The following is a 26,056-nucleotide window of genomic DNA, read 5'->3' on the forward strand; positions in this document are numbered from 1 at the left end:
ATATTTTGATTTCAAAAGAAACAATATTTCTAATTCAAGTAATATTCTAACATATGTCTTATTCAAAACACTAATGACTTAAATTCTGATAACAAATGAGTACTAACCAAAAACAGGAGTAGAAATATGCAAAAAATGTAATGTTCTGAGGGTACCAAAATCACCAAAGTTTTTTTGCAACTTCTTCTGGGATCAGCAGGCGCATGTCACACATATACGTCGATAACTCAATATCGACAAATCTGATTGGCTTACAATAAAAAGTGTAATTTATATAACAAGCATCCTCATTGGAAGAAACATCACACAGCAAAAAATGATGATGTAGTTTTTTTTTATTTGACTCAGAAGTTGCAAGTGGGCTTATATGGTACGTGGGCTTAATAGGGACGTTTACCCTAGTACTGTTAACATTGAAGACTTGTATTCAGTCATTTCTGATAGTCACTGCCACCTAATTATTCTAAAGTTTTTCTAAAGTGATCCAGTCATTTGCTGTAGTCAAACATGACCATCTACAGTGTATTTCACTGTGTAACATACACACACATCTCTACTACTACTACTAGTAGTACTAGGCCTACTACTACTGCTGCTACTACTGTTACTGCTACTACCTACCTACTACCTATTAGAAATAGTAGTATTAGAAGTAGTAGTAGTAGTCTACTACTTCTTCTTACTAGTAGCTATGAGCTACTACTGCAAACAGCAGATCAAAATACTCAAAATATACAGACATTTAAACACTTTGTCATCAATTCAACTGTCTTCAACCTCTCTTGCTGAAGCAAGCCCACAAATTTTCTTCAGAAAATGTAACCTTTTCTAGTCTATTTCAATTCAAAGGGGCTTTATTGGCATGGGGAATACATTCTCTCTCTCTCTCTGTGGGTCTCTCTCTCTCTCTCTCTCTCTCTCTCTCTCTCTCTCTCTCTCTCTCTCTCTCTCTCTCTCTCTCTCTCTCTCTCTCTCTATCTCTCTCTCTCTCTCTCTCAGTGGGTCACAGTCTGTCTTCTCCTTCAGTGCTTCGACACAGCCAGCAGATGGGGACAAAGACCATGAGTTCTCCACATGGGCTTGCTGTTGTTTGTGGTGCATTCAGTGTCCTTGGAAAGATGGGAATCCCTAGTTTTGTTCGATAGCAGACATACTGTTGTGGAGTGTTGAGAAAAGTATCCCAATGCCTTTGAACACAACTGGCTCTTGTATTTAGTGAGTCTAGTCTTTGTCAAATTGGACAGGGGCCAGGACAGGGACATTGCAAGGGCGGCAAGCACAATTAAATTTTCTTTAGAAAATTTAGCCTTTTCTAGTTATTGTGCTTGCCGTAGGCAAACTATTATCTCACATACTTATTATTATTTTTCCCGAAACTTCTGCGCGCTACTCCTACAGTTTTTACAGTACATAGACATATGAGACATCAAAATGTGTGGCTCATTTAGGGGAAGTGTGCTATTACTTTTCTAAGAGATTCATAATAAGGTTTTTGAGATATTAATGATTAAATGCCATTTTAGACGCAATACATGAGAAAATGATGAGAACCAGAGGGACTCAATCATAGGATCACAGAGCCAAAAAGTTAAGTTTCACTTTGTCCGCCAGTTAGGTTTCACTCTGTCCGCCATCTTGCTCTCCGCTGAGCTCCCGAGCCCGTTTCTCTAAGCAGGCTGACCTGCATGTAAGCTGAAGCTAACTGAAGCTATCTGAAGCTAAAGTAGAATCTATACAATTATATCGTATCACCAGTTATTTCGATGCATATGCGCGAGCTCAGTCCACCTGACGGCCCTCTGTTCTGTGGCGGACAGACAAGCATGGAGGAAGCTGTGACACAGACGAAGGCAGGGCAGCGCCGGAGAGAGAAGCCGGCGAACGTGGGCACCAGAGCTAACAGAGCTAGCATCCGGAGCTAACTGAAGCTAACCCGGGGTATCAGTGCAGGGCAGCGCCGGTGAGAGAAGCCGGCGAACGGGGACTTGGATCCGGAGACGGGGATAGTTGGAGGAGACGGGGTGAGCTGGAACGGATATAGTATGGATGTATGGTACCAGAGCTAACAGGGCTAGCATCCGGAGCTAACTGAAGCTAACCCGGTGTACAGTGCAGCCCGTGGTCGTGGTGGCAGGGTAGCGCCGGAGAGAGAAGCAAGGGCGGCAAGCACAATTAAATTTTCTTTAGAAAATTTAGCCTTTTCTAGTTAAATATAACTACAATAGCCTTAAGTCCTTGAGTAACTGATCTGTTATTTTGGAAAGATTATTACATGTGGAATTATTTTTGAACTAGGCTATTGGATTTTCTAAAGTGTTTTTTGTTGTAGGCCTATTGGATTTCTACAGACTGGATTCTTAATTTCACACACTGATGCCAAAGATGATTACAGAATGGACAGGTTTAGTATTCTTATATGGTACCTATATGACACACACATAGCTCAACTTATTTGATTAACTAAATTAATTTCATTTAATTTATTAATTAAAAACATCAATATTATTTAAGTTTCAACAGTGTCAAAATATGTTCTGTTATTGAAATAATTTTATAAATAATTTTATGTTCCATGTTCTGTTATCTAATATAATATTCCATTACTTTTCCTTATGTTTTAGGTTTTTGCCATGGTATTGTTTCGAAACCAGTATCGCGATGATTAAGCTGGTATCAGTATCAAAGTCAAAATTTTGGTATTGTGACAAACTACTACTACTAGGCAGTAGGGGCTAGGGTGTGGGGTTAATGTATGTGGACATGAAAAAAAAGGGGGAAAGTGTTGTTATTATGCCTGAACTGTTGTTATATGTGTGTTATATGTGTACACTTTGCTATCCCTGAACAAAAATGTAAAAAAAACAAACCAAAAAAACGCCAATATTTACCTCATTGTCCTTGATTTTCCCCACTCACAAAGCTCTGGCCGCCCTTCAGCGATCTGGCAAAAGAGTCTTGCTGCCTTCAAGTGCTCCTTGTAAGCTCCTACTTCTGAGTGGAAAGTCGTAAATACATCTTGTTATTTTTGGTCAGAAATAACAATAGACCCTGAAACAAAAGTAGCTTTATTGGTGACTATTTTAGAAACCATGTGGTACAGAGGCACTTTGTGCTGCAACGGCAGAATGAAGAGAAGAATGTTTGCATCAGTGCTGTAATTGATATTTTAAGTTTATTGGATAAAAGCACCGTGACACCTAAAATCATGTAAAATTTGACCTTCCCAGTCATATTTACCACTTTATTGGGTAGTTCAAGCGTGCTCTACCCATAATTACAATATTTCCAACTGCATTTGAAGGCAGCATCTGCTTGCTACTGTTGTGTATGTTACTTCTACATACTACATGTTTAATTTCATCACATTTATAAATGAACAGAAAGACAATTATCCCTTTTGAGTTTCATGCTCTACTAGGGGATGGGAGATCAAAGGGGGGACCTACAGCTTGTTGCCTGGTGTTTCCCATACTGACAAATTTTGAGATTTGAACGCTGGCTTGTGAGGAAAGCATATGTGGGGAGTAACACTGACAAGTTGGCTTCGGTAGAGCTGTGTTTGGCGCTGGCATAGCCCCATCCGGCTCAGCAACATCAGGATGTCCCAGTGAAATCCCCTTGTGAGTATAGCATAGAAAAATGGCTGTGCGCAAGAATTGATAGGATAGAAGAGCACCAGCAGCACCTGTGGGGACAAACAGATTAGTCCTTATTTTAGCTATCAGGAAAAGAAATAATGAAAATTTACTGAATTCAAACTCAAGAGTGAGTCAAACCTTTGAATCTGTGACAGTGATTAGTGGTCGGTGGAGAGTTGCAGACAAGCCATAGAAGGAACAGCCATGCGTTTGGCCATGCTGGCATCACATCTGCTCGACTGGTGCTGGGGATTGTGCACCATACAGTATATGTGGAAGTAGCACAAGCATACCACTATGAAAGCCAAGACATTGAGCATCAGGATAGAGACCACATAAACTTGACCAGCAGTTGTCTCAGTATCCATAGGTAAGCAGATGCTCACCCTCTGATAACTGCTCACACCAACCACTGGCAGCAGCGCTAGGATCAGACAAAGCACCCAACCAACAAGCATCAACACAGCTGCATGGCGTAGTCGTTGTTTCCTCTCTGGCCTCATTGCAAAGAAGATGGCGTGCCAGCGTTGAAGGGTGATTGCAGTTAATGTGTAAACAGACAACTCGCTGGCAAAGATGGATAACGCCCCTGCTAGATTGCAGCCAGCTCCTGTCTGCCAGGCAATTGCGTGGTGGTAATATTGGGAGCGTGTGTAGAGGTCAACAGATGCAATGAGCAGCAAGTACATCCCCATACAGAAGTCTGCAAATGCCAAGTGACAGATGAGGAAACGGGTGACAGACAGCTTCTGGTGGCTGGTCAGCAAGACGAACATTACCAGGAGATTAGCCAGAATGGCTAACAGACTAACTACCCAGACAGACACCCTCAGGAATCCTTGGCTTATCACATCCTCACATGGGTTGAACGCATCAGGAAGGGGGCTGCAGGGAAGCCCATGATCATCTGTGTTAAGTTCATTGCACAGTGCATAGTCAAAATCCTTGTCAGGACGCTCCGTAGACAACTCTGTGTAAAAGCCGTCATTTTGACACTCATCCGGAGGACAAATGTAGCTGTTGTAGTAGTAATGATAGTGATATGGGTTGCCAGTGGTTTGGAGAGCATAGCTATCTTTCAGATGTGGATGCTGGTAGTAGGTTTTGTGTCTCCTATAACTCTGAGAGACAGTTCCAGAAGATTTCTGCAATTGTTGTCCCGAGCCAGCCCTGGTCAGGTTGCAAATAACTGCCTCAGTGTGTCTTGAGCACAGAAGGCAAGGATTATTCATCAGAGAATAACAAGTAATTAACTGCAAATTAATTAAATGCATATGAACTTTGAAGTTTGAACTAAAATCATTATAAAAATTATTTAAACTAAAATGCATAAAAATGAATACCCCAACTGACATAACTCTTGTGGAACATACAGTAACTCAATAGATGGGGGAAATGTACAAAAAAGAAGAACAAATACCAGAAGTAATCAAGTATAGCGTGGAAAACATTTTTTAGAGGACTTTCTATTCTCTTACTCACCCTCTCCATCTTTTCAACTTTTTGAGGCCACAGCAGTGGCTTGGGAAGGTCAATTCAGCACTCTGTAAATGGAGAAAGGCTCTAAGTGGGGGTAGTTTCTTGAGGGTCCAAGTGTTTTTAGCTTGGAATTTCTCAATGGCCTCCAGTCCTATTGACGGCAAAGAGTTCACTCTGGTCTCTGAAAGGTCTCTGGGAAGACAAAGAGAACGAAGCTGAATTTATATGGATACAAGTAGGGCTGCAACCAACGATTATTTTCATTGTCGGTTAATCTGTCGATTATTTTCTCGATTAATTGATTAGTTGTTTGGTCTATAAAATGTCAGAAAATGGTGAAAAATGTTGATCAGTGTTTCCCAAAGCCCAAGATGACGTCCTCAAATGTCTTTTTTTGTCCACAACCCAAAGATATTCAGTTTACTGTCATAGAGGAGTAAAGAAACCAGAAAATATTCACATTTAAGAAGCTGGAATCAGAGAATTTTGACTTATTTTTCTTAAAAAATTACTCAAACCGATTAATCGATTATCAAAATAGTTGGCGATTAATTTAATAGTTGACAACTAATCGATTAATCGATTAATCGTTGCAGCTCTAGATACAAGGCTAAGGCTGTTCCTGTCTCCTGTTTTGGTTTACAGTCTGAGCTCAGTGTGTTTTGTAGGGGTAGAATTAGGATATTCTCTGATTCAGTAAAATACAAAATTATGAAAAAAAACATATGTCTAGCTGATTTGGGGTTCCTTCAGAGAGAACAGATAATTAACGATAATCCCTGTCTAGCAAACACTGTATACTTTTCAATCACTCACAAGAGAGTTGGGCCATGAATCACGCCAGAAAAAGCAAATTCATCTAGTCTTTCCAAATCCACATTCCTGTGAAGATACCTGAGCAAATGAGAATAGATTAGGGGCAGGGGAAAGTGGCAATATTTAGGAAGTTTTGTAATTGATATCATTCCTTAAAGTAATAATCCACGAAATTTTCATATAAATAAATGTCCGTTTTGCTACTCTCTATCACTGATTGATATGACACAATAGTGATCCAACCCTGTTTATGAAAGCTTTTACATTTGCTGTTCTAAACCTGGTGTTGGGTCTGGTGCACAGGAAGTGATGCGTTTTATGTTTCCAGTTTATTTGGAATAATCTACATTTACAGAAACTCAAATTTCATCAACAGAAAATCCAAGGAAAAGTATGTCACAATAATGAGCGCTTAGCACCAATGATGGCGACAAAATTTAAAAAACACCACAGCAATAACCTCTTGGCATCAAAGATGGAGACAAAATTTAAACACCACAGCAATGACTGCATAGCACCAAAGATGGAGACAAAATCAATAAAATTACAATCTCGTGGATTACCACTTTAAACTTTTGTCAACAACACAATACTTAAGAACTGCATACACTTTCTCAAGTCTGCTCCCATTGAAGGCGTAGCAATGGATCTCTTTCAGGCCATTGCTATTCAACATACTACAAAAACACATTGTTATTCAGTTATAAATCTGAAGTACCTCAATTTCCATACAGTACATATTTGGGCTCAAGTTGTCTGTCAGTGGCAGTAGGTTGTACTTTCCTGTGGCTGTCCCATGTGATGTAACATATTTAATACTTTGATGTGCTCATGTATAATGTAAGCAATGTCCACCTGGGGTCACTTTGTCCACATTCTTTATCCAGATCAATATGCGAAAGGCTTATTCCTGTTATATGTTCAGATGTTCAGATATGCTTCATGAGACTGCCCTGAGCCTATATGATGATCACAACAATATGGCCAAAATCATGAGGAAATAAATTAGGTAATGCAACCTCACTAACCCCATAAGAGATAAAAACTCTATCTTCATTAAACTTCACAAATATTCACTATGTAGCATTTTCGTAAGACAAAAATTTGTATTTGAGCTGAACAAAAAAATCCACCCAACAGTGATCCATGAGACTTCCTGATTTTGCCCATATGAGCCCATTTGATCAGGAAGGACCACTGATGGGAAATCTTCTCTGCATACAGGAAGTGACAAATCAAAATGGAAAATGCATGTTTTATCTTTAAAATAAAAACACATGGTATGAATTTTTCAGAATTGATCACAGATCAGCTGGGGCTGTGTACAGTTTACTGATATCACCTTAGATGATATCTGGATAATGAAGTCCTCAAAATGACCTCAGAGTTAAGTCTCGCTGCCATTTGGGGCCCAGCTAGTAGATAATAGTAGCGCAGAGCTGGACTAATGTACATATTATGGTAATATCAAAGAAAAGCAACATTTGAGATACAGAGGAAGCAGAACTGTCTAAATCCTACTTACATGGATAGATCATTTTTAGATAGGGATGTAACGATACCAAAAACTCACGGTACGATAATACCACGATAAAAAGTCCATGATACGATATTTATCACGATATTCAAAAAAAAAAAAAACTAAGAAAAATGATGACTTGAAAAAAATGTCCTTTATTAAATGATAAATCTGACGTGTCCAGCATTTTTTATTCATAGAAACTACTTTGTTTTTCCTTTTAACTTAAAGTGCTTCTGCTTTCCTTCTTTAATAAAATAAAATAAAAGTAGCCAGCCATGACCTAAGCATGTGCAAAAAATTGGCATGAATTGTCTTTGGCAATTAATGATTGAACTATGTACAATTGCAAAACAAAAACAATGCAGCAGTCCTTTAATAAAATAAAATAATAATATATTATTGCAGCAGCTGGATCTTGTAAACAAAACAAGTCACACTCACAGTGGAACATCAGTGTTTTTTAGTACCCCCTATGCTACTACCTACCTACCTAGTAGGCTAGGCAGGCATTTATTTTAAAGGGCCAAAAACATAAAGTCAAGTCAGACAGTCAGTCACAGACTGAAACAGGAACATCCAGTGTTTTTTTTACCTACTCTACACACAGAAAGTAGGCATTTTCTTAGTGCCACTGCATCTCACACATCAAATAACAAACAAGGAAATAAAATAATCAGACCCTGCAATAAAATAAATCAAGTTTCACTTTAGTTTTTCAAGTAACTCAACTCAAACAAACTGTAAACTCAAACTCACTCACTCATCATCAGACAGGTTTTTTTTTAGGAATATGAGCATGTCCACATTTCCAGGTAGAAGCTGGGATCTTTGGGCGTTGACAATGTCCCCTGCTGTAGAAAAAACTCTCGCTCGGTACTGAGGTTGCTGGGACAGAGAGATATGCTTTGGCCATGGATGACAGCAGTGGGTAAAACCGTGCATTGTCTCTCCACCACTTGAGAGGACAGTCAGAGAGTAAAATAGAGGTCTTTTTGTGGTACAAGTCAATTTCAGTCTGGATCCCAATGTTGGGCTGTGCGCCGTCCACTCCTTCAGTGAAAGATTCCCCAAGGAGATCTTTGAGTGCTGTCTTTTTGGAAGGAGGAGATTGTTCCTTCTCAGCTCTATGTGCTGTGTGTGGCAGGCCATCACCAGGCTCAGGCTGTCCAGCTGCATGTGTGGGGCTGCCCAGTGCTGCTCCTTCCCCTTCTGTTTCATTAGGGTTCTGTAGAAGCAAGCAGAGGTAGAAAAAACTTCCTAAATGTCTCATCTTGTTTCTTTTCACAAAAGCAACAGAGCAACAGAGGCAAGCCCTGCACAGTCACACTCACTATCTCATACACACAACTTAAAAGTTACCTGAACAAGTTACACACAGACTGAAACAGGAACATCCAGTGCACCCCTCTGCATCCTCTTCAAACGGCAGGAGTCAAGATGGCGCCAGTGTGTGTGGCTTGCCGTATGTCACTGCTAGTGCTGTGTGTGTTTGAACTGTTTGTCTCGCTTGTTGTTCAAAATGTCAACGCTTTACTGGTGTACGATCGCCAAACACTGCTAGATCTTCGATTTTCTTCCAAAGATCTAGTAAAGTTGGATCATGGTGGACATGGATCTTTGCCCCCGCTCCTGGCGAGCATCCCAGCTCACCTGTGCCTAGCCCCGGTTCCACCTCTGCGGCGTAAGCGCACCCGCCGCCAGGGGGTAAACGCAGTGGTCGGCTGGTGAGGTTAAAGGCTTGTCTGGCGGGTTCTTCTTCAGCTTCCTGGACTAAGGATGGAGCCGTGCCTAGCCTTGTTATTCCTCGGCGATCGCTGGACCCTGTCGACGCCTGGCTGGTACCTGTCGTCGGCCCGGATGAGATGTTCCAGCCCTGCGGCCCCTGCTCTCCTCGTCCCCGCTGGCGCGGGGTGAATCACGGCAATCTGCGCCCTCTGTGTCGGGCTCCCCTGACAGCTAATGCCGCGGACCCGCCGGTTCCTGCCAGGTTTGGCCTGGTGAATGCTAGATCGCTAGCGAACAAGACATTTATTTTAAAGGATTTCTTCACGTCCCGAGGATTGGATTTTCTCTGTGTGACTGAGACGTGGCTGGTGAGTCCAGCGCTTTCACTGAACTTTTACCTCAGGATTGCTGCTATTTTAACTCCCCGCGGACGTCGGGCCGAGGAGGAGGAATAGCCACTGTTTTTAAGACTCACTATAAATGTAAGCAGCTATCGCTTCCATCCTCGTACACCAGCTTTGAGCTGAGCTTATTTGAGCTTGGTCGCTCTCACACAGTGTTGTGTGCTGTGGTCTATCGGCCTCCCAAATACAATAAGGACTTTTTAAATGACTTTTCTGATTTCCTGGCTGACACTATGCCTAAATATGACCGCGTCCTTATTGTTGGGGATTTTAATGTTCATGTGTGTTGTCCTGATAAGCCAATGGCAAAGGACTTTTTACATCTTATTGACTCTTTTAATCTTGTGCAGACTGTATCTGGACCCACACAAGAATACGGACACACACTTGATCTTGTTTTATCACATGGCTTGCCTGTTCTTAACCTGGAGATTTGTGACGCAGTGTTTTCTGATCACATGCCTGTTGTATTTGATGTTGCTCTGGCCTGTGATACATTTAAACCTGCCGCTGCTGCTCGGCGCTGTCGCATCATTAACTCTTCCACTGCTGTTCAGTTCTTGGCCATTTTTAATCACAACTGCGCCATTCCTGAGTCTGTGTACAATACAGAGGAGCTTAGCTCATGGTTTTATTCCACCTGCAAAACTGTTTTAGACACTGTGGCTCCATTAAAAACCAGGCAGCCTAAAACCAAATCTGAGCCCTGGCTAAATGACAGGACTCGCGCTGTCAGACGTGAGTGCCGTAGAGCGCAAGTGGAAGAAGGACAAACTGCAGGTGTCTTTCCAAATGCTAAGGGACTGCTGGCGTAGTTATCAGACAACTGTGAGAAATGCTAAGAGAAAACACTTGTCTGATATTATTCTTTTGAACCGTCACAAGCCTCGTGTTTTATTTAAGACCATTGACTCAGTTCTTAATGCTCCACAGGCTGTCTGTATGGAGGCCTCCCCTGTTGTCTGTGAAAACTTTCTTCACTTTTTATTGATAAGGTCTCCTCTACTAGGGCTCTTATTTCACCCTCTGCTTATGACCCCTCAATCTCCGTCTCCTGCTCTGCTGTCTTCGACCAGTTTGAGCCTGTGACTCTGTCCTTTTTACAGGAGATTGTTGGTCATTTGAAGCCCTCAGGTTCTCCTAACGATGCTGTCCCTCCTCGACTATTTAAAGAGGTTTTTCCCAGTTTAGGGCCATCTGTTGTTGCTGTCTTGAATAGCAGCCTGTCCTCAGGTGTGGTCCCGGCACATTTTAAACATGCAGTAGTGCAACCTCTTATTAAAAAAACTGGTCTAGATCCAGCAGTTCTTGCTAATTTCAGGCCTATTTCCAAACTGCCTTTTATTTCAAAAATCCTTGAGAAAATAGTCCACAGCCAACTAACGGCATTTTTGGAAGAGCACAATATTCTCGAGGTTTTCCAATCCGGTTTTAAAACCCTGCACAGCACCGAATCAGCCCTTTTAAGAGTTTTTAATGATATCTTTTTAGCTACCGATTCTGGTGATTGTGTTGTTCTTGTGCTTTTAGATTTGACTGCTGCATTTGATACAGTGGACCATAACATCCTGATCTCGCGCTTGGAACAGTGGGTGGGCATCAGGGGCATAGCACTGGAGTGGTTCAGGTCATACTTGGCGGATCAAACTTTCTGTGTCAGCCTTGGTGACTCTGTGTCCTCCTTTGCCCCTCTCTCATGTGGGGTCCCACAGGGCTCAGTTCTAGGCCCTCTTCTCTTCTCCCTCTATTTGCTCCCACTTGGCTCCATACTTAGGAAGCATGGTGTTTCTTTCCACTTCTATGCAGATGACAGTCAAATGTATGTGCCGCTTAAAAAGAACGACACACACTCACTCAAAATGTTATTTAAATGTCTTGATGACATAAAGGCCTGGATGGCTTTTAACTTTTTAAATTTTAATGATAAAAAGACTGAAGTGATGGTTTTTGGTGGCACCACTGGGACCCCCCCTGTAGATCTGGGTTCCTTGGCCCAGTTTATCAAACCTACCATCACAAACTTAGGGGTTAAAGTGGACTCTGACCTTAAGCTTGACAGCCAGATCAGGTCAGTTGTTAAATGTAGCTTTTTCCATTTGAGGCAGCTGGCCAAAGTAAAGCCAATTCTCTCAAGGCACCACTTTGAGACTCTGATCCACGCCTTTGTCACTACGCGGCTGGATTATTGTAATGCATTGTATGTTGGGGTTACTGCGTCCTCCATCACCCGTCTCCAGATGGTACAGAACGCTGCCGCACGTCTTTTAACTGGCACACGTAAATATGAGCACATTTCCCCCATTTTAGCCTCACTTCACTGGTTGCCTATACATACTAGGATCCATTTTAAAATTCTTTTATTTGCTTTTAAATCCTTGAATGGTCTTGCCCCGCCCTACCTCTCTGAGCTCTTACACGTATATATGCCCACCCGCTCTCTCAGGTCAGCTGATCAGCTGCTCCTGACTGTACCGAAGACTAAGCGGAAGCTCAGAGGGGACCGTGCCTTTGCTGTAGTAGCTCCAAAGCTATGGAATGACCTGCCTTTGTACATTAGACAGGCTTCTTCCCTGTCTGATTTTAAATCTCTTCTTAAAACCCATCTTTTTTCCTTGGCCTTTGGCACTTTGTGAGACGTTGATTTTTATTTTATTTTATTTTATTGTTTTTATTATTGTATGGCTGTTATGTTTTATGCCTTTTAATAATTTATTATATCTGTATCTATTTTATTCTGTTTTTATCTTTTGTGTACAGCACTTTGGTCCACTGTGGTTGTTTTTAAAGTGCTTAACAAATAAAGTTGGATTGGATTGGATTGGACACACACACACAAAGAATATTTAAATAAATACCTGGTTCTGCATCTGTGTTGCTTTCACCTTCAGCCTGTTGAAAACGTCCTCCCTCTGTCCGTCGTTTAGCTGGCGCAAGCTCCGGAACCGGGGGTCCAACGCAGTGCTTTCTAGCAGAAACTTGTTTTGCTCCCCTTGGTATCGGTCTGTCAAGTCCTTCAGTATGGCTCTCTTCATTTTGGCGATGGTGGTGGAGTCCTCATCGCACTCTGCCATGCTCTGTTCTATCATGTGCTTGAGGGGCACAATGAGAGAGACTGTAGGTCGAGACTCATCGCACAACACGGTGGTTGCTTTTTTCAGCGGTGTGAGAAGCCTTACTATGTCGGCTTGGTCCAGAGTGTCTATGTCATGTGCGTTGCGCCTGACTTCATCACTCAGTAGCGCTGCAGCGACTGCTTGTTGTTGCTCCAGGTAACGCTCAAGCATGTCGAGCGAGCTGTTCCATCGTGTGACTACGTCCATTATCAGTTTATGTACTGGCAGGTTTAACATTCTCTGTTTGGAGGCCAGCACAGCTGTGGCAGTTGAACTGCGGTGAAAAAACGCTGCTACACGCTTGACTCCACCCAGCAGACGACTGACGCGGCCTATGTTCAAACCCGCTTGTGACGCAAGGTTTAAAGTGTGTGCAAAACACTTTATGTGTGGGGACAGTCCGGCCTCTCTTACTGCTACATCCATGTTTCGTGCATTGTCTGTAATGACAATAGTGTCTGTGTCACTTTCGCTTTTGTCTCTTGGTACAGAGCTGGTAACACTGTGCGACTAAAGTATGGCCGTGATGGAATAGTATACTTCGGCTCCAGCGTGTTTACTAACCTCCAAAATCCATCGTTGTCGACCACAGAAAACGGCCTTAAGTCTTTGGCTATGTATTCACCGATGCATCTTGTTATTTCTTCAGCTCTCGGACTGTTATGAGGAAGTGGGGCTCCAAATGCTTCTTTCAGGGTCCTTTGGCCTGGCTGAAGCTTTTTCATCACAGTACATTGTTGTTGTGGTCGGAGCTTTTCTGGGTGGTGATGTGCCAAACGGCTTCTCATGTTTGATGTATTTCCCGTGTTGTAGCTGACCGTCGCCCGGCAGTATTTGCACATTGTTTTGCATTTGTCAGTTTCCTTTTCGCCATTGTCATTTCTTGAAACGGGAAAACCGAAATGCTGCCATACATCAGCTCTAAAAGTCGATGGAGCATCGGCAATCTGAACTTCACATTTTTCATTTCGTGGTTCTTCGCAACGTTCATCTTCTTCATCCGCCATTTCTCGTTGGGTCTACTCTGAGCCTGTCAAGACAAGACGCAGTGCTTGACTTGCACGCAAAGGATGACGGGAGTCTGTCTTCTTGACTAGTATGATTGCACCCTCTGCTGCTGTTCAAACAAAAACAATACAATTTTCGACAAGGAGACATAGTAGAACGCAGCTCTACTAGCGAAATAACCATGTAATATCGTGGTAGATTTCCCACGACGGCATCGAGACATTTTTTCATCACGATACCGCGAAATTCGATATGCCGTTACATCCCTATTTTCAGATATTCCATTGAAAGAATTTGCAGGTATTACTATGAAGATATTATCCACTATCTCCCTGTTGAGATGATATGGACATGAAATATTTCACACCAGACAAGAGTAAAGTTCAGCTACTTTGACTAACAAATGAGATGTGCCATTAGATACAGTATTCAAATGCTACATACAAGATAAACTCCTCTTGGTTGGATTGAATGTACTGTAGGGCAGGAAAGGAGGTGAGACCTGTGTTGAAAATACCACTGTATCAAAACAAATTTCAGTTAGCAATAATGACACCAAAGAGTTAAATTCTAGATAGGAAACGATATAGCATCAAGCATATTAGCACCATTTATGTATGGTTTTCCTGTGAAAAACGTGATATACTTATGTAGACTAACGAAAGCAAATGAGATTTCACTTACAGATACTTTAAATTAGGCAGATCCTTAAATGCTTCTGGGTCAATCTGTGCCAGTGTTTTGATACTTCTTACTTCTCTGTTGGACACACACACACACACAGACACACACAGACGCATACACAAACACACAGACAGAGACAGACACACACACACACACAAAAAAAAAATCTGTTTCACATGCCAGGTTTCAAGGCATTAGCTTCCAGTAGCTTGATGACGTGTGAGCTGGCTTGTAGATTCTGCAGTTATAAATGGCCACCCTAGACCACCACAGAGAGGCTTCCTCATTTTTTCTCAGATTTCAATACAAAACATACCATTTTGTAGATCTGATCTTGCTCTTCCATAAAATGTAATAGACGCACTCGGATCCATAGGTGCTGATTTAAGTTGTGTCACATGCTGCATACCATTGTATTTTGCTTTAGTTACATTCAGCTGTAAAAAAAAAAAAAATGAGTTAATATGAGGCAGTTTGGTTCATATGGCCCAGGTGTTTACTGCACTGTAGCTTCTCTATTCACTTTACAGCCTCCAGAGGCTCAAGAAATAGCCTCACAACCAGACAAAATTTGTGTTACATATGGCAGTTCTATGCTATGTAGCAATGATATAGTAATTCAAGTTTTTACTGTCCCATATCTGTGGGGGGTTGTTGATCAATACCAATGACAAAACAATTACTTTTTAAAACAATGACTAATTACACTGTACTTACCTGGTGATTTTTTTTGGTCAAGATTAATGCAATATGCTTCCACAGTAACAACTCTGACGTGAAAACCAAGTCAAACTTGTTGTGCATGTATTGAACAGTGCTTGGCGGATAAAGGTGCTTCTGATTTGGATTCTGAACCAAATTGTGGGACAGTGGCCAGTGCAGTACTAATGCAGGATAGATGCAGCATGATGGAGAACTACTCCAAGGGCTACCGCAGTGTTCATGGTGGGGCTGATGGAGTGGCTTCATTTTAATCACAATCAAGTTGCAATGTTTAAAGGGTACTTACATGTGGGTTGCCCAGGGCAGGTTATGGAAAGAATGCCTCTCCAGAAGTCTTAAAGTCTCATTATCAGAGATGTAGCTGAAAAACAAATCAGAAACCAAAGGTCATTCTACATTTGGTTTCAGAGACATGGTTTGCACTTAGGCATACAGTTTTAATATTTTCAGATATTGAATAAAGATACTACTCTTGTACATTTTTGTCCTGCATTATTTTTTTTTTATCATTTATTTTTTATTGTAACGCCGTCAAGTTACAGACAATACAACAGGTTGCCAAATACATTTTGATTGTTTAACCCAACTATCCGTCTACCCCTCTTGCTGATGATAGTTCCAGGTAAGGAATGTCCAAAAAGCTCCGAAGCCAGTGAGTACTTGAAATATCATGAGGAGGTTTCCAATGCTGGACTACAATCTTCTTAGCTGCAGTCAGGCCTGCCAGCCAGACTTTGCGTGTTTTTTTCTGATTGATGACCATGTTTTTTTAGACTGTGCAAACATTGTACACATACCACACATAAATGTTCAGTTCATTTCAAAAATAAATAAAATGGAGTTTACATTACAACATAAAGAATAAATATTGTTTATTCTTCTTTGTAAAAGAGTTATGTTATGTATGGCAAATGATGCTATTTTAAAAGAAAATCTTACATGTGGGAAATGTTGACCAAATTGGCAAAGGCATCCTGAGGAATGGAAGAAAGTCTCGTCTCTACCATCCACCTGAAATGGGAATACACATTCTAGTGGGATTTAAATTGTTTAGCCATAATAAAATAGTGATCCACAAGCTGAAGTCATTGTTGAAAGATTTTTGGCAACTTACACCTCCTCTGTGCTGGGATGGAAAACGGGCATGACTTCAACTCCGAAGCATGAAACACTATGAGTGTCCCATTCACACTGGCAGTGAACCGGGCAATATTCCAAATTAAGTGTGGCCTCAACACTTGTGATGAAGATGAAAATCAGGATTCATTGTGACACGCAGTTTGAAAGCAGTGGCGAAGACTCCCAGGTTACGCACAGTGAGAAGGGAGGGGAAGGTATTCACTGGGCCGTCCTGGATTTTGGCAACTAGTGTCAAGCAAGCCAAAATAACAAGAAGGACTTCTGGTCACAACTTTCAAAATTATAAAAATATTTTTTTGAGTCATACAAAGTAGAGAAGAAAAAGTAAAGAATGCATTTAAGGAGCAATTTGTAGTAAATGAAAGTACAGATGCTGCTTTTCTGTATTTTTGACAGATGCTATTTTTCAGTTTTTCATATTAATAGCCATATTGGTCTATACAAGATGCATACAAGGCTGCCAAAAAAGAAAAAGAAAAAACTCAAAACTTATACCAGACAACTTGCAAGGGTTCTACTATTGTCCATTTTAACCCATTTTCAATACAGTTGTACCTAAAGGCTGTCAGGCAGCGGCCTCCTCAAATTTTTTTTTAGTTCATAGGAGAACGCCTTCTGGCTCTAGGTAGTACTTTTTTGAAGTTTAGATTTAGAACTTTCAAAGACAGATTAATCTAGAACCCTTACCAATTGGTTACATCTGTATCTGTATCTGTATCTGTTGTGTTCCATCATTTATATTAGTGCTACTTTCTACCACTAGGCGGCACTGTCGTAAAGTAGGTACTAGTTGAGACGCTGTGTATAGACAGATTCAAGATGGCTACTACTGAATGTACGATGCTATGCCGCTACTGAGAATATGTTTTCTTTGCTGTTAGCCTGTTGAAGTAAACGGCACTTGTTAAGAGTCTGGCGTTTTATTCATGAGCCTACACTATAGTATCTGTATCAGTAAGTGGTTACATCTGGAACTGGGGCTGCAACTATGATTATTTTCATTATTTTTTTGATAAACTGATTAATCATTTAGTCTATAAAATGTAAAAAATAACGACAAATGCTCATCACAAGTTGCCAGAGCCCAGAGTGATGTCTTAGTCTTACCAGCATGCCAACCCCCAAATGTAATCAGTGATGGAGCAGATACAGAATGATGGTAGCGCTCCACTCACACCGTTCTCTCAAACTGCAGCCAAAAACAAAGCTGATGACGGCCATTTTGTTGTCATAACAACATAGTTGTTGTCGCACTCTGTTGTCATACGTAGTATTGTCCCGCCTACATCGACTGTCCAATCAGGTATATGTCAGTAACTGCCGGTGAATACGCTTGCGTCCCAACCCCTATGAATCGCCATGCAAATTCAAGGGGGATGAGGGAGGGGAATGCAGGGGGCTCCCAGATACAGTGCCCCCCCCCCCCCCCAGCTCCGAACCCCGACCACAGGGTGGGCAGCCCCAAAACACAAGCAGGGGAGAAGGCAAGACAAAGGGGACAGAGGTCAGGTGACCAGCATTCATGGGTGCACCCGTCTGAGGCAGCCCCCCAACCCTTAGGAAGGAGCTTGCCCATCACATATTGTGCTCTATGTTCATCTTGGTCAAATTTTTATTTATTTATTTATTTATATATATAATATATATTTATTTTCCCCTTTTCAATGATGTGGGGATATTTCCCAGAGAGACCCCAGTTCCCCTCGTATCACCACCAACACTCACGCTCCGTGTCATAATCCTCTAGGGATTGTCTCCTCAATAATAAAGGGTATGTAGCTGAACTATTTTTTTTAACACTCAATAATAAATTTAACTAATTAAATATAGCCACTAGCAGTGATGGCTGGGTTCATGGCAGCACAGCAGTCAGAGCTGAAACATGGAAGTTTGCATTTAGATAACTGTCAGTTTTGTCATATTAGGCTGTTGATCCATCAGGCCCGAAGCTATCAAGTTCTGAATGTAATAGCAAGTTAAAAGATGTCGGGGGGTTAGGGAAATGTGGACTTTGTGGACAAATTTTGAATGGGAACGTATTGCCATTGTACGCAAGGCAAGGCAAGGCAGCTTTATTTGTATAATTTCATACACTGGGGCAATTCAAAGTGCTTTACAGGGTGATAAAAATACAGTAAAGGTAAAAAGTGCAAAAATACAGACAAGAGATACAAAAGATAAAAGACTTAAAAAGTAAACTAGTGCAGTTCAAATCAAATGAGATAGAAAGATGAAAGAACACAACAAATACAACAAATACTTCCACTTTTAGATGCACATTGTGAGTGAACCCATATGTTTTTCTGTAATTTTCTTTTCCCCTGTCCTTCCTGATTCTACTCTTGATCTGATATTTACGTCAGATCTCACTGCCTAAGGCAGACGAGAATCACAGATTCTCCTCTTGGTCAAAAACCTCACCATCCAGAGATGGATGAGAATCATACAGGGTAAAGCTCTGTCCCCCCCACATATAGTGTTCACTCATGAGCAAGTAAGCATTACCTGGACAAGACGAATGAAAATTCGTACTTGCCCGTGTCAGCTCTGTTGGGATCCTGAACAGAAAGAGTTAAAATTAAGGTTATTTAAAAGCTGAGCTGAAAAGATACGTTTTTAGCCATTACAGGGTAGAGTAGGCAATGTAAAATAAGAAAGTTTTTAGCTTTGACTTAAAAGCGGTCAGAGTCGGGGCCTGTCTAATATCATCTGGGAGGTTATTCCAGGTCTGTGTTGCATGATAACAAAACGCTGCTTCACCGTGTTTTGTTCTAACTCTTGGGACAGCCAGTAGGCCAGCCCCAGATGTCCTAAGGTTCCTAGAAGGTTCATATGGCACAAGCATGTCAGAGATGTATTTGGGCCCAGAGCCACAGAGTGATTTGTAGACAAGCAGCAAGATTTTGAAATCAATTCTCTGAGTGACTGGTAGCCAGTGTAAGGATTTTAGAACTGGTGTAATGTGGTCGTATTTCTTAGTTTTCGTCAGGACCCTGGCAGCGGCGTTCTGAATAAGTTGGAGTTGCCGAAGAGCTTTTTTTGAAAGCCCTGTGAACAGACCATTGCAGTAATCCAATCTACTGGAAATAAAGGCGTGGGTAAGCCTTTCTAGGTCTTGTTTGGACATTAGTCCTCTGACTCTTGCAATATTTTTTAGATGGTAGTAAGCTGACGAAGTTACCGATTTGATGTGGCTATTGAAATTTAAATCTGAGTCCAGGATAACGCCAAGATTTCTGGCTTGACTCTTAGTTATGAGGGACAGGGAGTCAAGGTGAGAGCAGACATTCTGTCTTTCTTTCTGTCCTCCAAAGACAATTATCTCGGTCTTATCTCTGTTTAGTTGGAGAAAATTTTGCCGCATCCAGTCATTGATTTGTTCGATGCAGTGACACAGAGTTTCAACAGGTCCATAGTCACCTGGTGAAAGTGATATGTAGATTTGCGTGTCATCTGCATAATTATGGTAGGCTACTTTATTATTTTGTAGGATTTGGCCTAACGGAAGCATATAGAGATTGAACAGGAGAGGTCCCAAAATGGACCCCTGTGGAACCCCGCAGGTCATGGCCATCTGCTCGGACACACAGTTTCCAATGGAGACAAAGTACTTTCTGTCATGAAGATATGACTTGAACCACTTAAGGACAGTTCCAGAGAGTCCCACCCAGTTTTCTAATCTTTGTAATAGAATTGTATGGTCCACAGTGTCAAAGGCAGCACTAAGATCCAACAGTACTAAAACAGAGACTTTACCTGAGTCATTGTTCAGGCGAATGTCATTTAGTACCTTTATGAGTGCAGTCTCAGTGCTGTGATGGGGCCGAAATCCTGATTGAAAGTTATCGAAGCAATTGTTCAGCATTAAAAAGTTACTGTTGTTGGTGAACAACTTTTTCAATAACTTTACCTAAAAACGATAAGTTTGATATCGGTCGATAGTTATCCAGTACAGTTGCATCAAGACTGCTCTTCTTTAGGAGCGGCTTAATGACTGCAGTTTTCAAAGCCGTTGGAAAAATGCCAGATTGGAGAGAATTGTTAACTACAAGTATTAGTTCTTTTGCCAGGCTGCTCAAAACTGTTTTAAGGAAGCTAGTGGGTAAAACATCAAGGCAACAGGTGGATGATTTGAGATTTGACACAGTTTCTTTGAGTGTTTTATCATCAACAATGTGGTCTCAATGGCTTTGAGACGAAAAAAAGTGTACAATGCCAATGCGTGGGAATGGGCAAGTGGACGCTGCTCGTGCCGACCTCGTTTTTCCTTCAGGGGGCACCAGCGAAGCACAGGGGTGTCCGCTGGCCAGGCCTTTGTCCACTGGCAATACCCTCAATGTTAATTGGACACTACATTGTTGTATATGGGGGAAATTAGACTATAAGTGGGTATATGTGTTTTTTTCCTCCCAAATCACCATTTTTTCATGGAAACTCGCTAAATTTGGCCCAAAGGACCTAAACAAAACACTTTTGGCGGGGACGGGGCCCAAAGCAGTCCGGGTGGCTTACTTTTTTTTTACTCGTCCTATCGAGCTGATATTCGGGGGGTGGCATGGCAGACCCAAAGACAATTGCTAGTGTACATTTCCGGCCAATCAGAGGGCTCGAAATTTTCATGTTGTCCAATCGTCACCAAATTTGCCGAGCTCAAAGTCGGGTCCCCCCGGAGGGCTGCCTGATCGACTATCAGGCAGCCCTCCGGGGGGACCCGACTTTGAGCTCAATGGACCTCAATAAAAGCGTGCTTCATTTTTATTGGTTTCCCTTACTTTTTGCCCATTGAAAGGTATTGGAAGTGGACAGTTTGTCCACTTGCCAATACTTTTGCATTAAAGTGCATTAAAGTGTCCACTTGCAATGTAAAGGTATTGCCATTGGACACCCCAGGGTATGGCAAATGGACAGTGTCCAATGGCAATACCCTAACATTAGGCCAAAGGCAATGTAAATGTATTGCCATTGAACACCTCAGGCATGGCAAATGGACAGGGTCATATCTCAGCAATGGGTGAGTTGGAGGGTGACATTTTAACAGTAAGACCCTCTCATCCTGAGGAATCAATGCTGCAAAAACCAAACAATAAATAACAAGTTGAATTTTCACACCGTTTCTCCTTTTATGTTTAAACAAACTTGCAGGGAGTGTGGAGGGAGAGAGCTCTCTCCGATCTGCTCGAACTTTCATTGACCTCTCAGTCAATTAAGGGTTTTTAAAGTGATCCACAATGAATTTCAACCCCAAAATTGACTCAGTTGATCTATGCAAACACCTCTATGACTGTACGTTGCTTCCGTGTCATTTCGACACTCCTGGAAGAAAGTAGCCTTAGGAAGGAGTTAGAAGCCTGGAACTTGGCACACTAAGAGTACCCCATGGAGGGATGAACATACTGCAGTTTCAGCCTCCTACCCCAAGACACTTTGGAGATATGGCCCTGTCCATTTACCATACCCTGGCCAATGTTAAAGTATTGCCATTGGACACTGTCCATTTGCAATGTTAAAGTATTGCCATTGGACACTAGTAATGGACAAACTGGACTATGGACTAACCCTAACCCTCAAATTTACTGTACAGGCGCCTTGATCCATCTAGTTTACACTCCTAAAATTTGGGGGTTCTAGGTGCTGTAGAAAAAAAGCCTTCCATTTTTCTCCCTCTACCCACATCGGACGGGGTCAGCGTCTTAGAGCATGAGAAGATCTGTGTGGAGTCGGTCATTGTGGGGCAACGTTTTTTCTACTGCATCGTTGGGGGCTGAGGTCAACATATGTTGATCCGCAGGCCCCCTAGAGCAATCTAAGCTTGCATTCATATCTCTGGGATGTTTGTATGCTGTGTGGCATACAAACAGTGTCCGTTTGCCATTAAGAATGAATGGGGTTTTTTAGTAAGGGTAACTCCATTTAAAAGTATTGGAAGTGGACAGCTCATATTTTGGACAATAAAGCTCCAAATGCTCTGAATTGACAATGGAAGTTGTTTTCCACACTCTGATGTAGGATATTCAACCCCAGGCTCCCACCTCCTTCACAGGGCTATTTTCTTCCAGGAGTGTCAGAATGACGTGCAACCAATGTACACTTCTATAGGTGTCTGCATACATCAACTGATTCAATTTTGGGCATGAAATTCAGTGGGGATCACTTTAAAACCCCTTGATTGATTGAAAGGTCAACAAAAGTTAATCTGTCCACTTGCCATACATTTGTATTAGAGCCAGGGTAGTGCAAATGGACAGGGCTGTATCTCCAAAGTGCCTGGGGGTAGGAGGCTGAAAAAGCAGTATGTTCATTCCCCCATGTGGTACTCTTAGTGTGCCAAGTTGTAGCCTCCTAGCCCAAGGCACTTTGGAGATATGGCCCTGTCCATTTGCAATGTAAAAGTATTGCCATTGGACACCCCAAATGTATGGCAAATGGACAGTCCATTTGCAATGTAAAAGTATTGCCATGGGACACCCCAGGGTATGGCAAATGGGCAGGGCCGTTTCAGCTTTGCAATCATACTCCCCCCGGAACCCAAAGACTTTGGTTTCCCGGACGCTGCCCAGTGGGTCATGGGAATGAATCATGAATGTTTTTTGCCAACCATTTTTCTAAAGCATGCTGAACAGCTTTAGATTTTTGTATTAAATCTACCATTCCAGGTGTTCATTGTTTTTTATTCATTGCTTTATATCATATAATCCCACAGTGTCACTCAGTCAGCCTCCCCAGTGCAAAATTCACTGACCACACTAAATTGTTAATTTTAACCAGGTAGGTTGTGCTAGCATGGAAAGCCTGGGCTTGTTGGAAAGAAGAGAATGTAAGCTTTTGATTTGATGTACAACATTAAAAGATTGGATCATGTTTAGGAGTAAAAAAACAGGAAGAAAATTGAAACATGAATATGTTGAGACCCCGTAAAATGCAGCCCATGTGCTGGATGGAGGAGGATGTTTTCCCAGTCTCAACGATGTAAGCATTGTTCAAATTTAAGTGAAAACTTAAACATAAAATGTATTAACAAATCATATATATTACTTTATTCCTTTTTTTGGAATTCCTTGCTGTCTTATTTTTCTCTCCATGTTTAAAACCATTTTTCTCTGTCTGTCTTGTTGCACTGTCCCCAGCACATAGCCTCCCCAGTGCAAAATTCAACCAGAAGCAGTTTGTCAACATTCTTAAAACAGAGACCTGTAGTGTGCCACAGTGATTAACCCCTGAATAGATTCATTATAGTCCAGTCAATCTGTGGTTTTACCCAGGGAAAATTGCAATAGTAATCATTCAAGGTTTTGTGTGATCCCTAGGGACATCCAAATAACATATTAAAAGTATACCATTATATACTTAGTGGATCAATGTAAATTCAGGACTTGAAATTCGGGGCCTTCATGTCACAGCATCACACAAAGAAGTGCGTATCTCTGCTTCTGAACATGCTATTTTCATATAATTTATGTCTATACATTGGTTTTCACATACAAATTTGTCTTAGTAATATGTTTTTCCATGAAAACCATGATGCATATCAGCACACAGATTGAAACCTTAAATGAGATCAAGCTTGAAACATGCCTTGACTGTAGGCCTACATGTAATCTTCACTCCATGTCCTCATCCAAATGTTGTGCCGACATATTCGCGCACACACCTCTGCACTCTGAACAGGCTAGGGAGCAATCAAGTCCTTGACGCAACCTGACAATTGCAGCGCACAAGCTCCAACAAGGACTGAGGAGCGGAATGGATGGGAATGAGGCATGAGTCTTGGATCCTCCAGCCCCATTCCTCCAGTGGTAGCGAGTTACCCATCCATTCCTGAACCTGATGGTACACTCTGAAGTTGTGAAACATGGCAGACAAAGATGTTGCTGATTTTAAGAGGGGCATAGTTACTTCCACCGTTACCTGCGCTTTATTGCATTTCTTCACTTTGACATTCAGAAGCACTGGGCAGAATTCACATCGTTGTCAACCCCACCGAGGCGGAGCTGCAACAATGTAGGACCTCGGCCATGGACAGCCCGCTCGTCGCCACCAATACCAATCTATTGACCATCGAACTCCACAACCATGGATGCTCTGCCAGCCGCCACCGATACCTTCTCCATATTGACTGACAGAGAGTATACTTGAACTCAAGAACTGAGCCAACGTATACGTCCATTTCGTGACATTTAACGAGGCACGTCCTCAGGGGATCACCCACCCCTTCGTCATCCATAGTCGGGGATTCGACCACACCGAGGTGGAGAACAGCCCAAGCTCTTCCAAACTATTGAACGCAACCAAATAATTCCCTAAGGCACTGTGACAGAGTTCGGCTACTATTAAACGCTTCCCTGGCCCGGCCACCCCTATACAAAACGACCGAGGGATGAACGCCCAACGAACACCGGGTTTGAACGCCCTAAAAGAACCGGGGATGAACACACCCAACTGACTGTTATTGTTCAGAATAATTTAATAAAGAACACACAAACGAACTTTCTCAATGAACCCCAAATAACAGTCTAACAGAACAATCAAATAAATCACGCAACAAGTGCATGGAACACCTTAAGGGTGTCCACTGAATACAGCAAAGTCCTCCTGCTAAACAGCTTTGCCAGTTGTTGCCGCCTTCGCAGCGGGACTCCCATTCCCTCCAACACCCATTCATTCCTGTTTAACCACTTGCCCCTTGCTCCCAGTGGAAAACCCTCAATTCTGACTCTCTGACAAGTGGCCATCTCAGACGCACTGCCTTGCCCAGCTGTGTGTATTTGAGAACCTTTTCTTGGTATGCATCCTTGAGTGTCCCCTCAGCCGACTCAAATCTTACCGTCACGTCAATGACCATCGCAACTCGTGCTTTGATCATGACCAAGTCAGGGACATTCATTTGACCATCTGCATTGGTCAAGTGTGGTTCTCTGTAGACCTGCCAGCCTCGCCTCTCAGCCTCTTGGGCCAAGATCTCACACAACTTGTGTCTCGCCATGCGGTTCGGTTTAAGGCTCTTACAAGCGCTGAGAATGTGCTTCACTCGCTCTTCCACACAGTCTACAGAGCTTCTCACACTCACCACCACCTTTGCCTCTTGACCCAGTAATAGTGTGTTGTCAGTAATGACGTCCTGTAACCCACAAGCACCATCATAAGTTATATATGTATATAAACATCGAACAAAAATTTCGGAAATTTGTGTTTGGTAGATTATTTCTCTGTTGTAACAATGCTTCTTGGCAATACATTTTATACCGTTGGAAAGCCTGTTTATTTCCCTTTTAAATGGTGCCTCATTTGTAAGGAACATGCATTTGTGGGATGAGCAGCACAGCTGAGTATGTGGGTTGCACTCATGTAAAATTTGCCAAATCTTCTCTGCCAATGCCAAACAGCTTATTCTGCTGTTGCTATTGACTCTTGTTTGGTGTTGTTTGGTGGATTGGATGATTGAAGTCTATCAGTAACAAGGAAGAAACAAGACATATTGGCAATTTTACAATTTATTCATTTAACAAACAGTCAGGAGCCTCAGTAGCGTGTGGAAGAACCATACACAGCCACAACAGCCTGGCACCTCCTCCTCATGCTGGTCACCAGCCTGGTCACACACTGCTGTGGGATGGCTCAGCCAACGTGGTTGTGTTGGTCACTCTAGCACGAACAGTACGCCCAAGCTGATCCCATAAGTGTTCAATTGGGTTGAGGTCAGGACTGTTGGCAGGCCATTCCATTCTCTCTACTCCCAAATTCTGGAGGTAGTCTCTGATAAACCCCGCTCTGTGGGGGCGAGCGTTGTCCTCTTGGAGGATGGAGTTC

General features: G+C 42.1%; 1 pseudogene; it reads right to left on the reverse strand.

Moving 5' to 3' along the window:
* Positions 1–1,918: 1,918 nt before the first annotated feature.
* Positions 1,919–25,232, reverse strand: LOC139656174 (thyrotropin receptor-like; annotated as a pseudogene).
* Positions 25,233–26,056: the final 824 nt, after the last annotated feature.

This window comes from Centroberyx affinis, unplaced genomic scaffold, assembly GCF_046629955.1.
Source record: "Centroberyx affinis isolate AG114_WGS23_722 - 3 ecotype Tasmania unplaced genomic scaffold, CSIRO-AGI_Caff_v1 ptg002399l_1, whole genome shotgun sequence".
In the NCBI taxonomy this organism is placed as follows: domain Eukaryota; kingdom Metazoa; phylum Chordata; class Actinopteri; order Beryciformes; family Berycidae; genus Centroberyx; species Centroberyx affinis.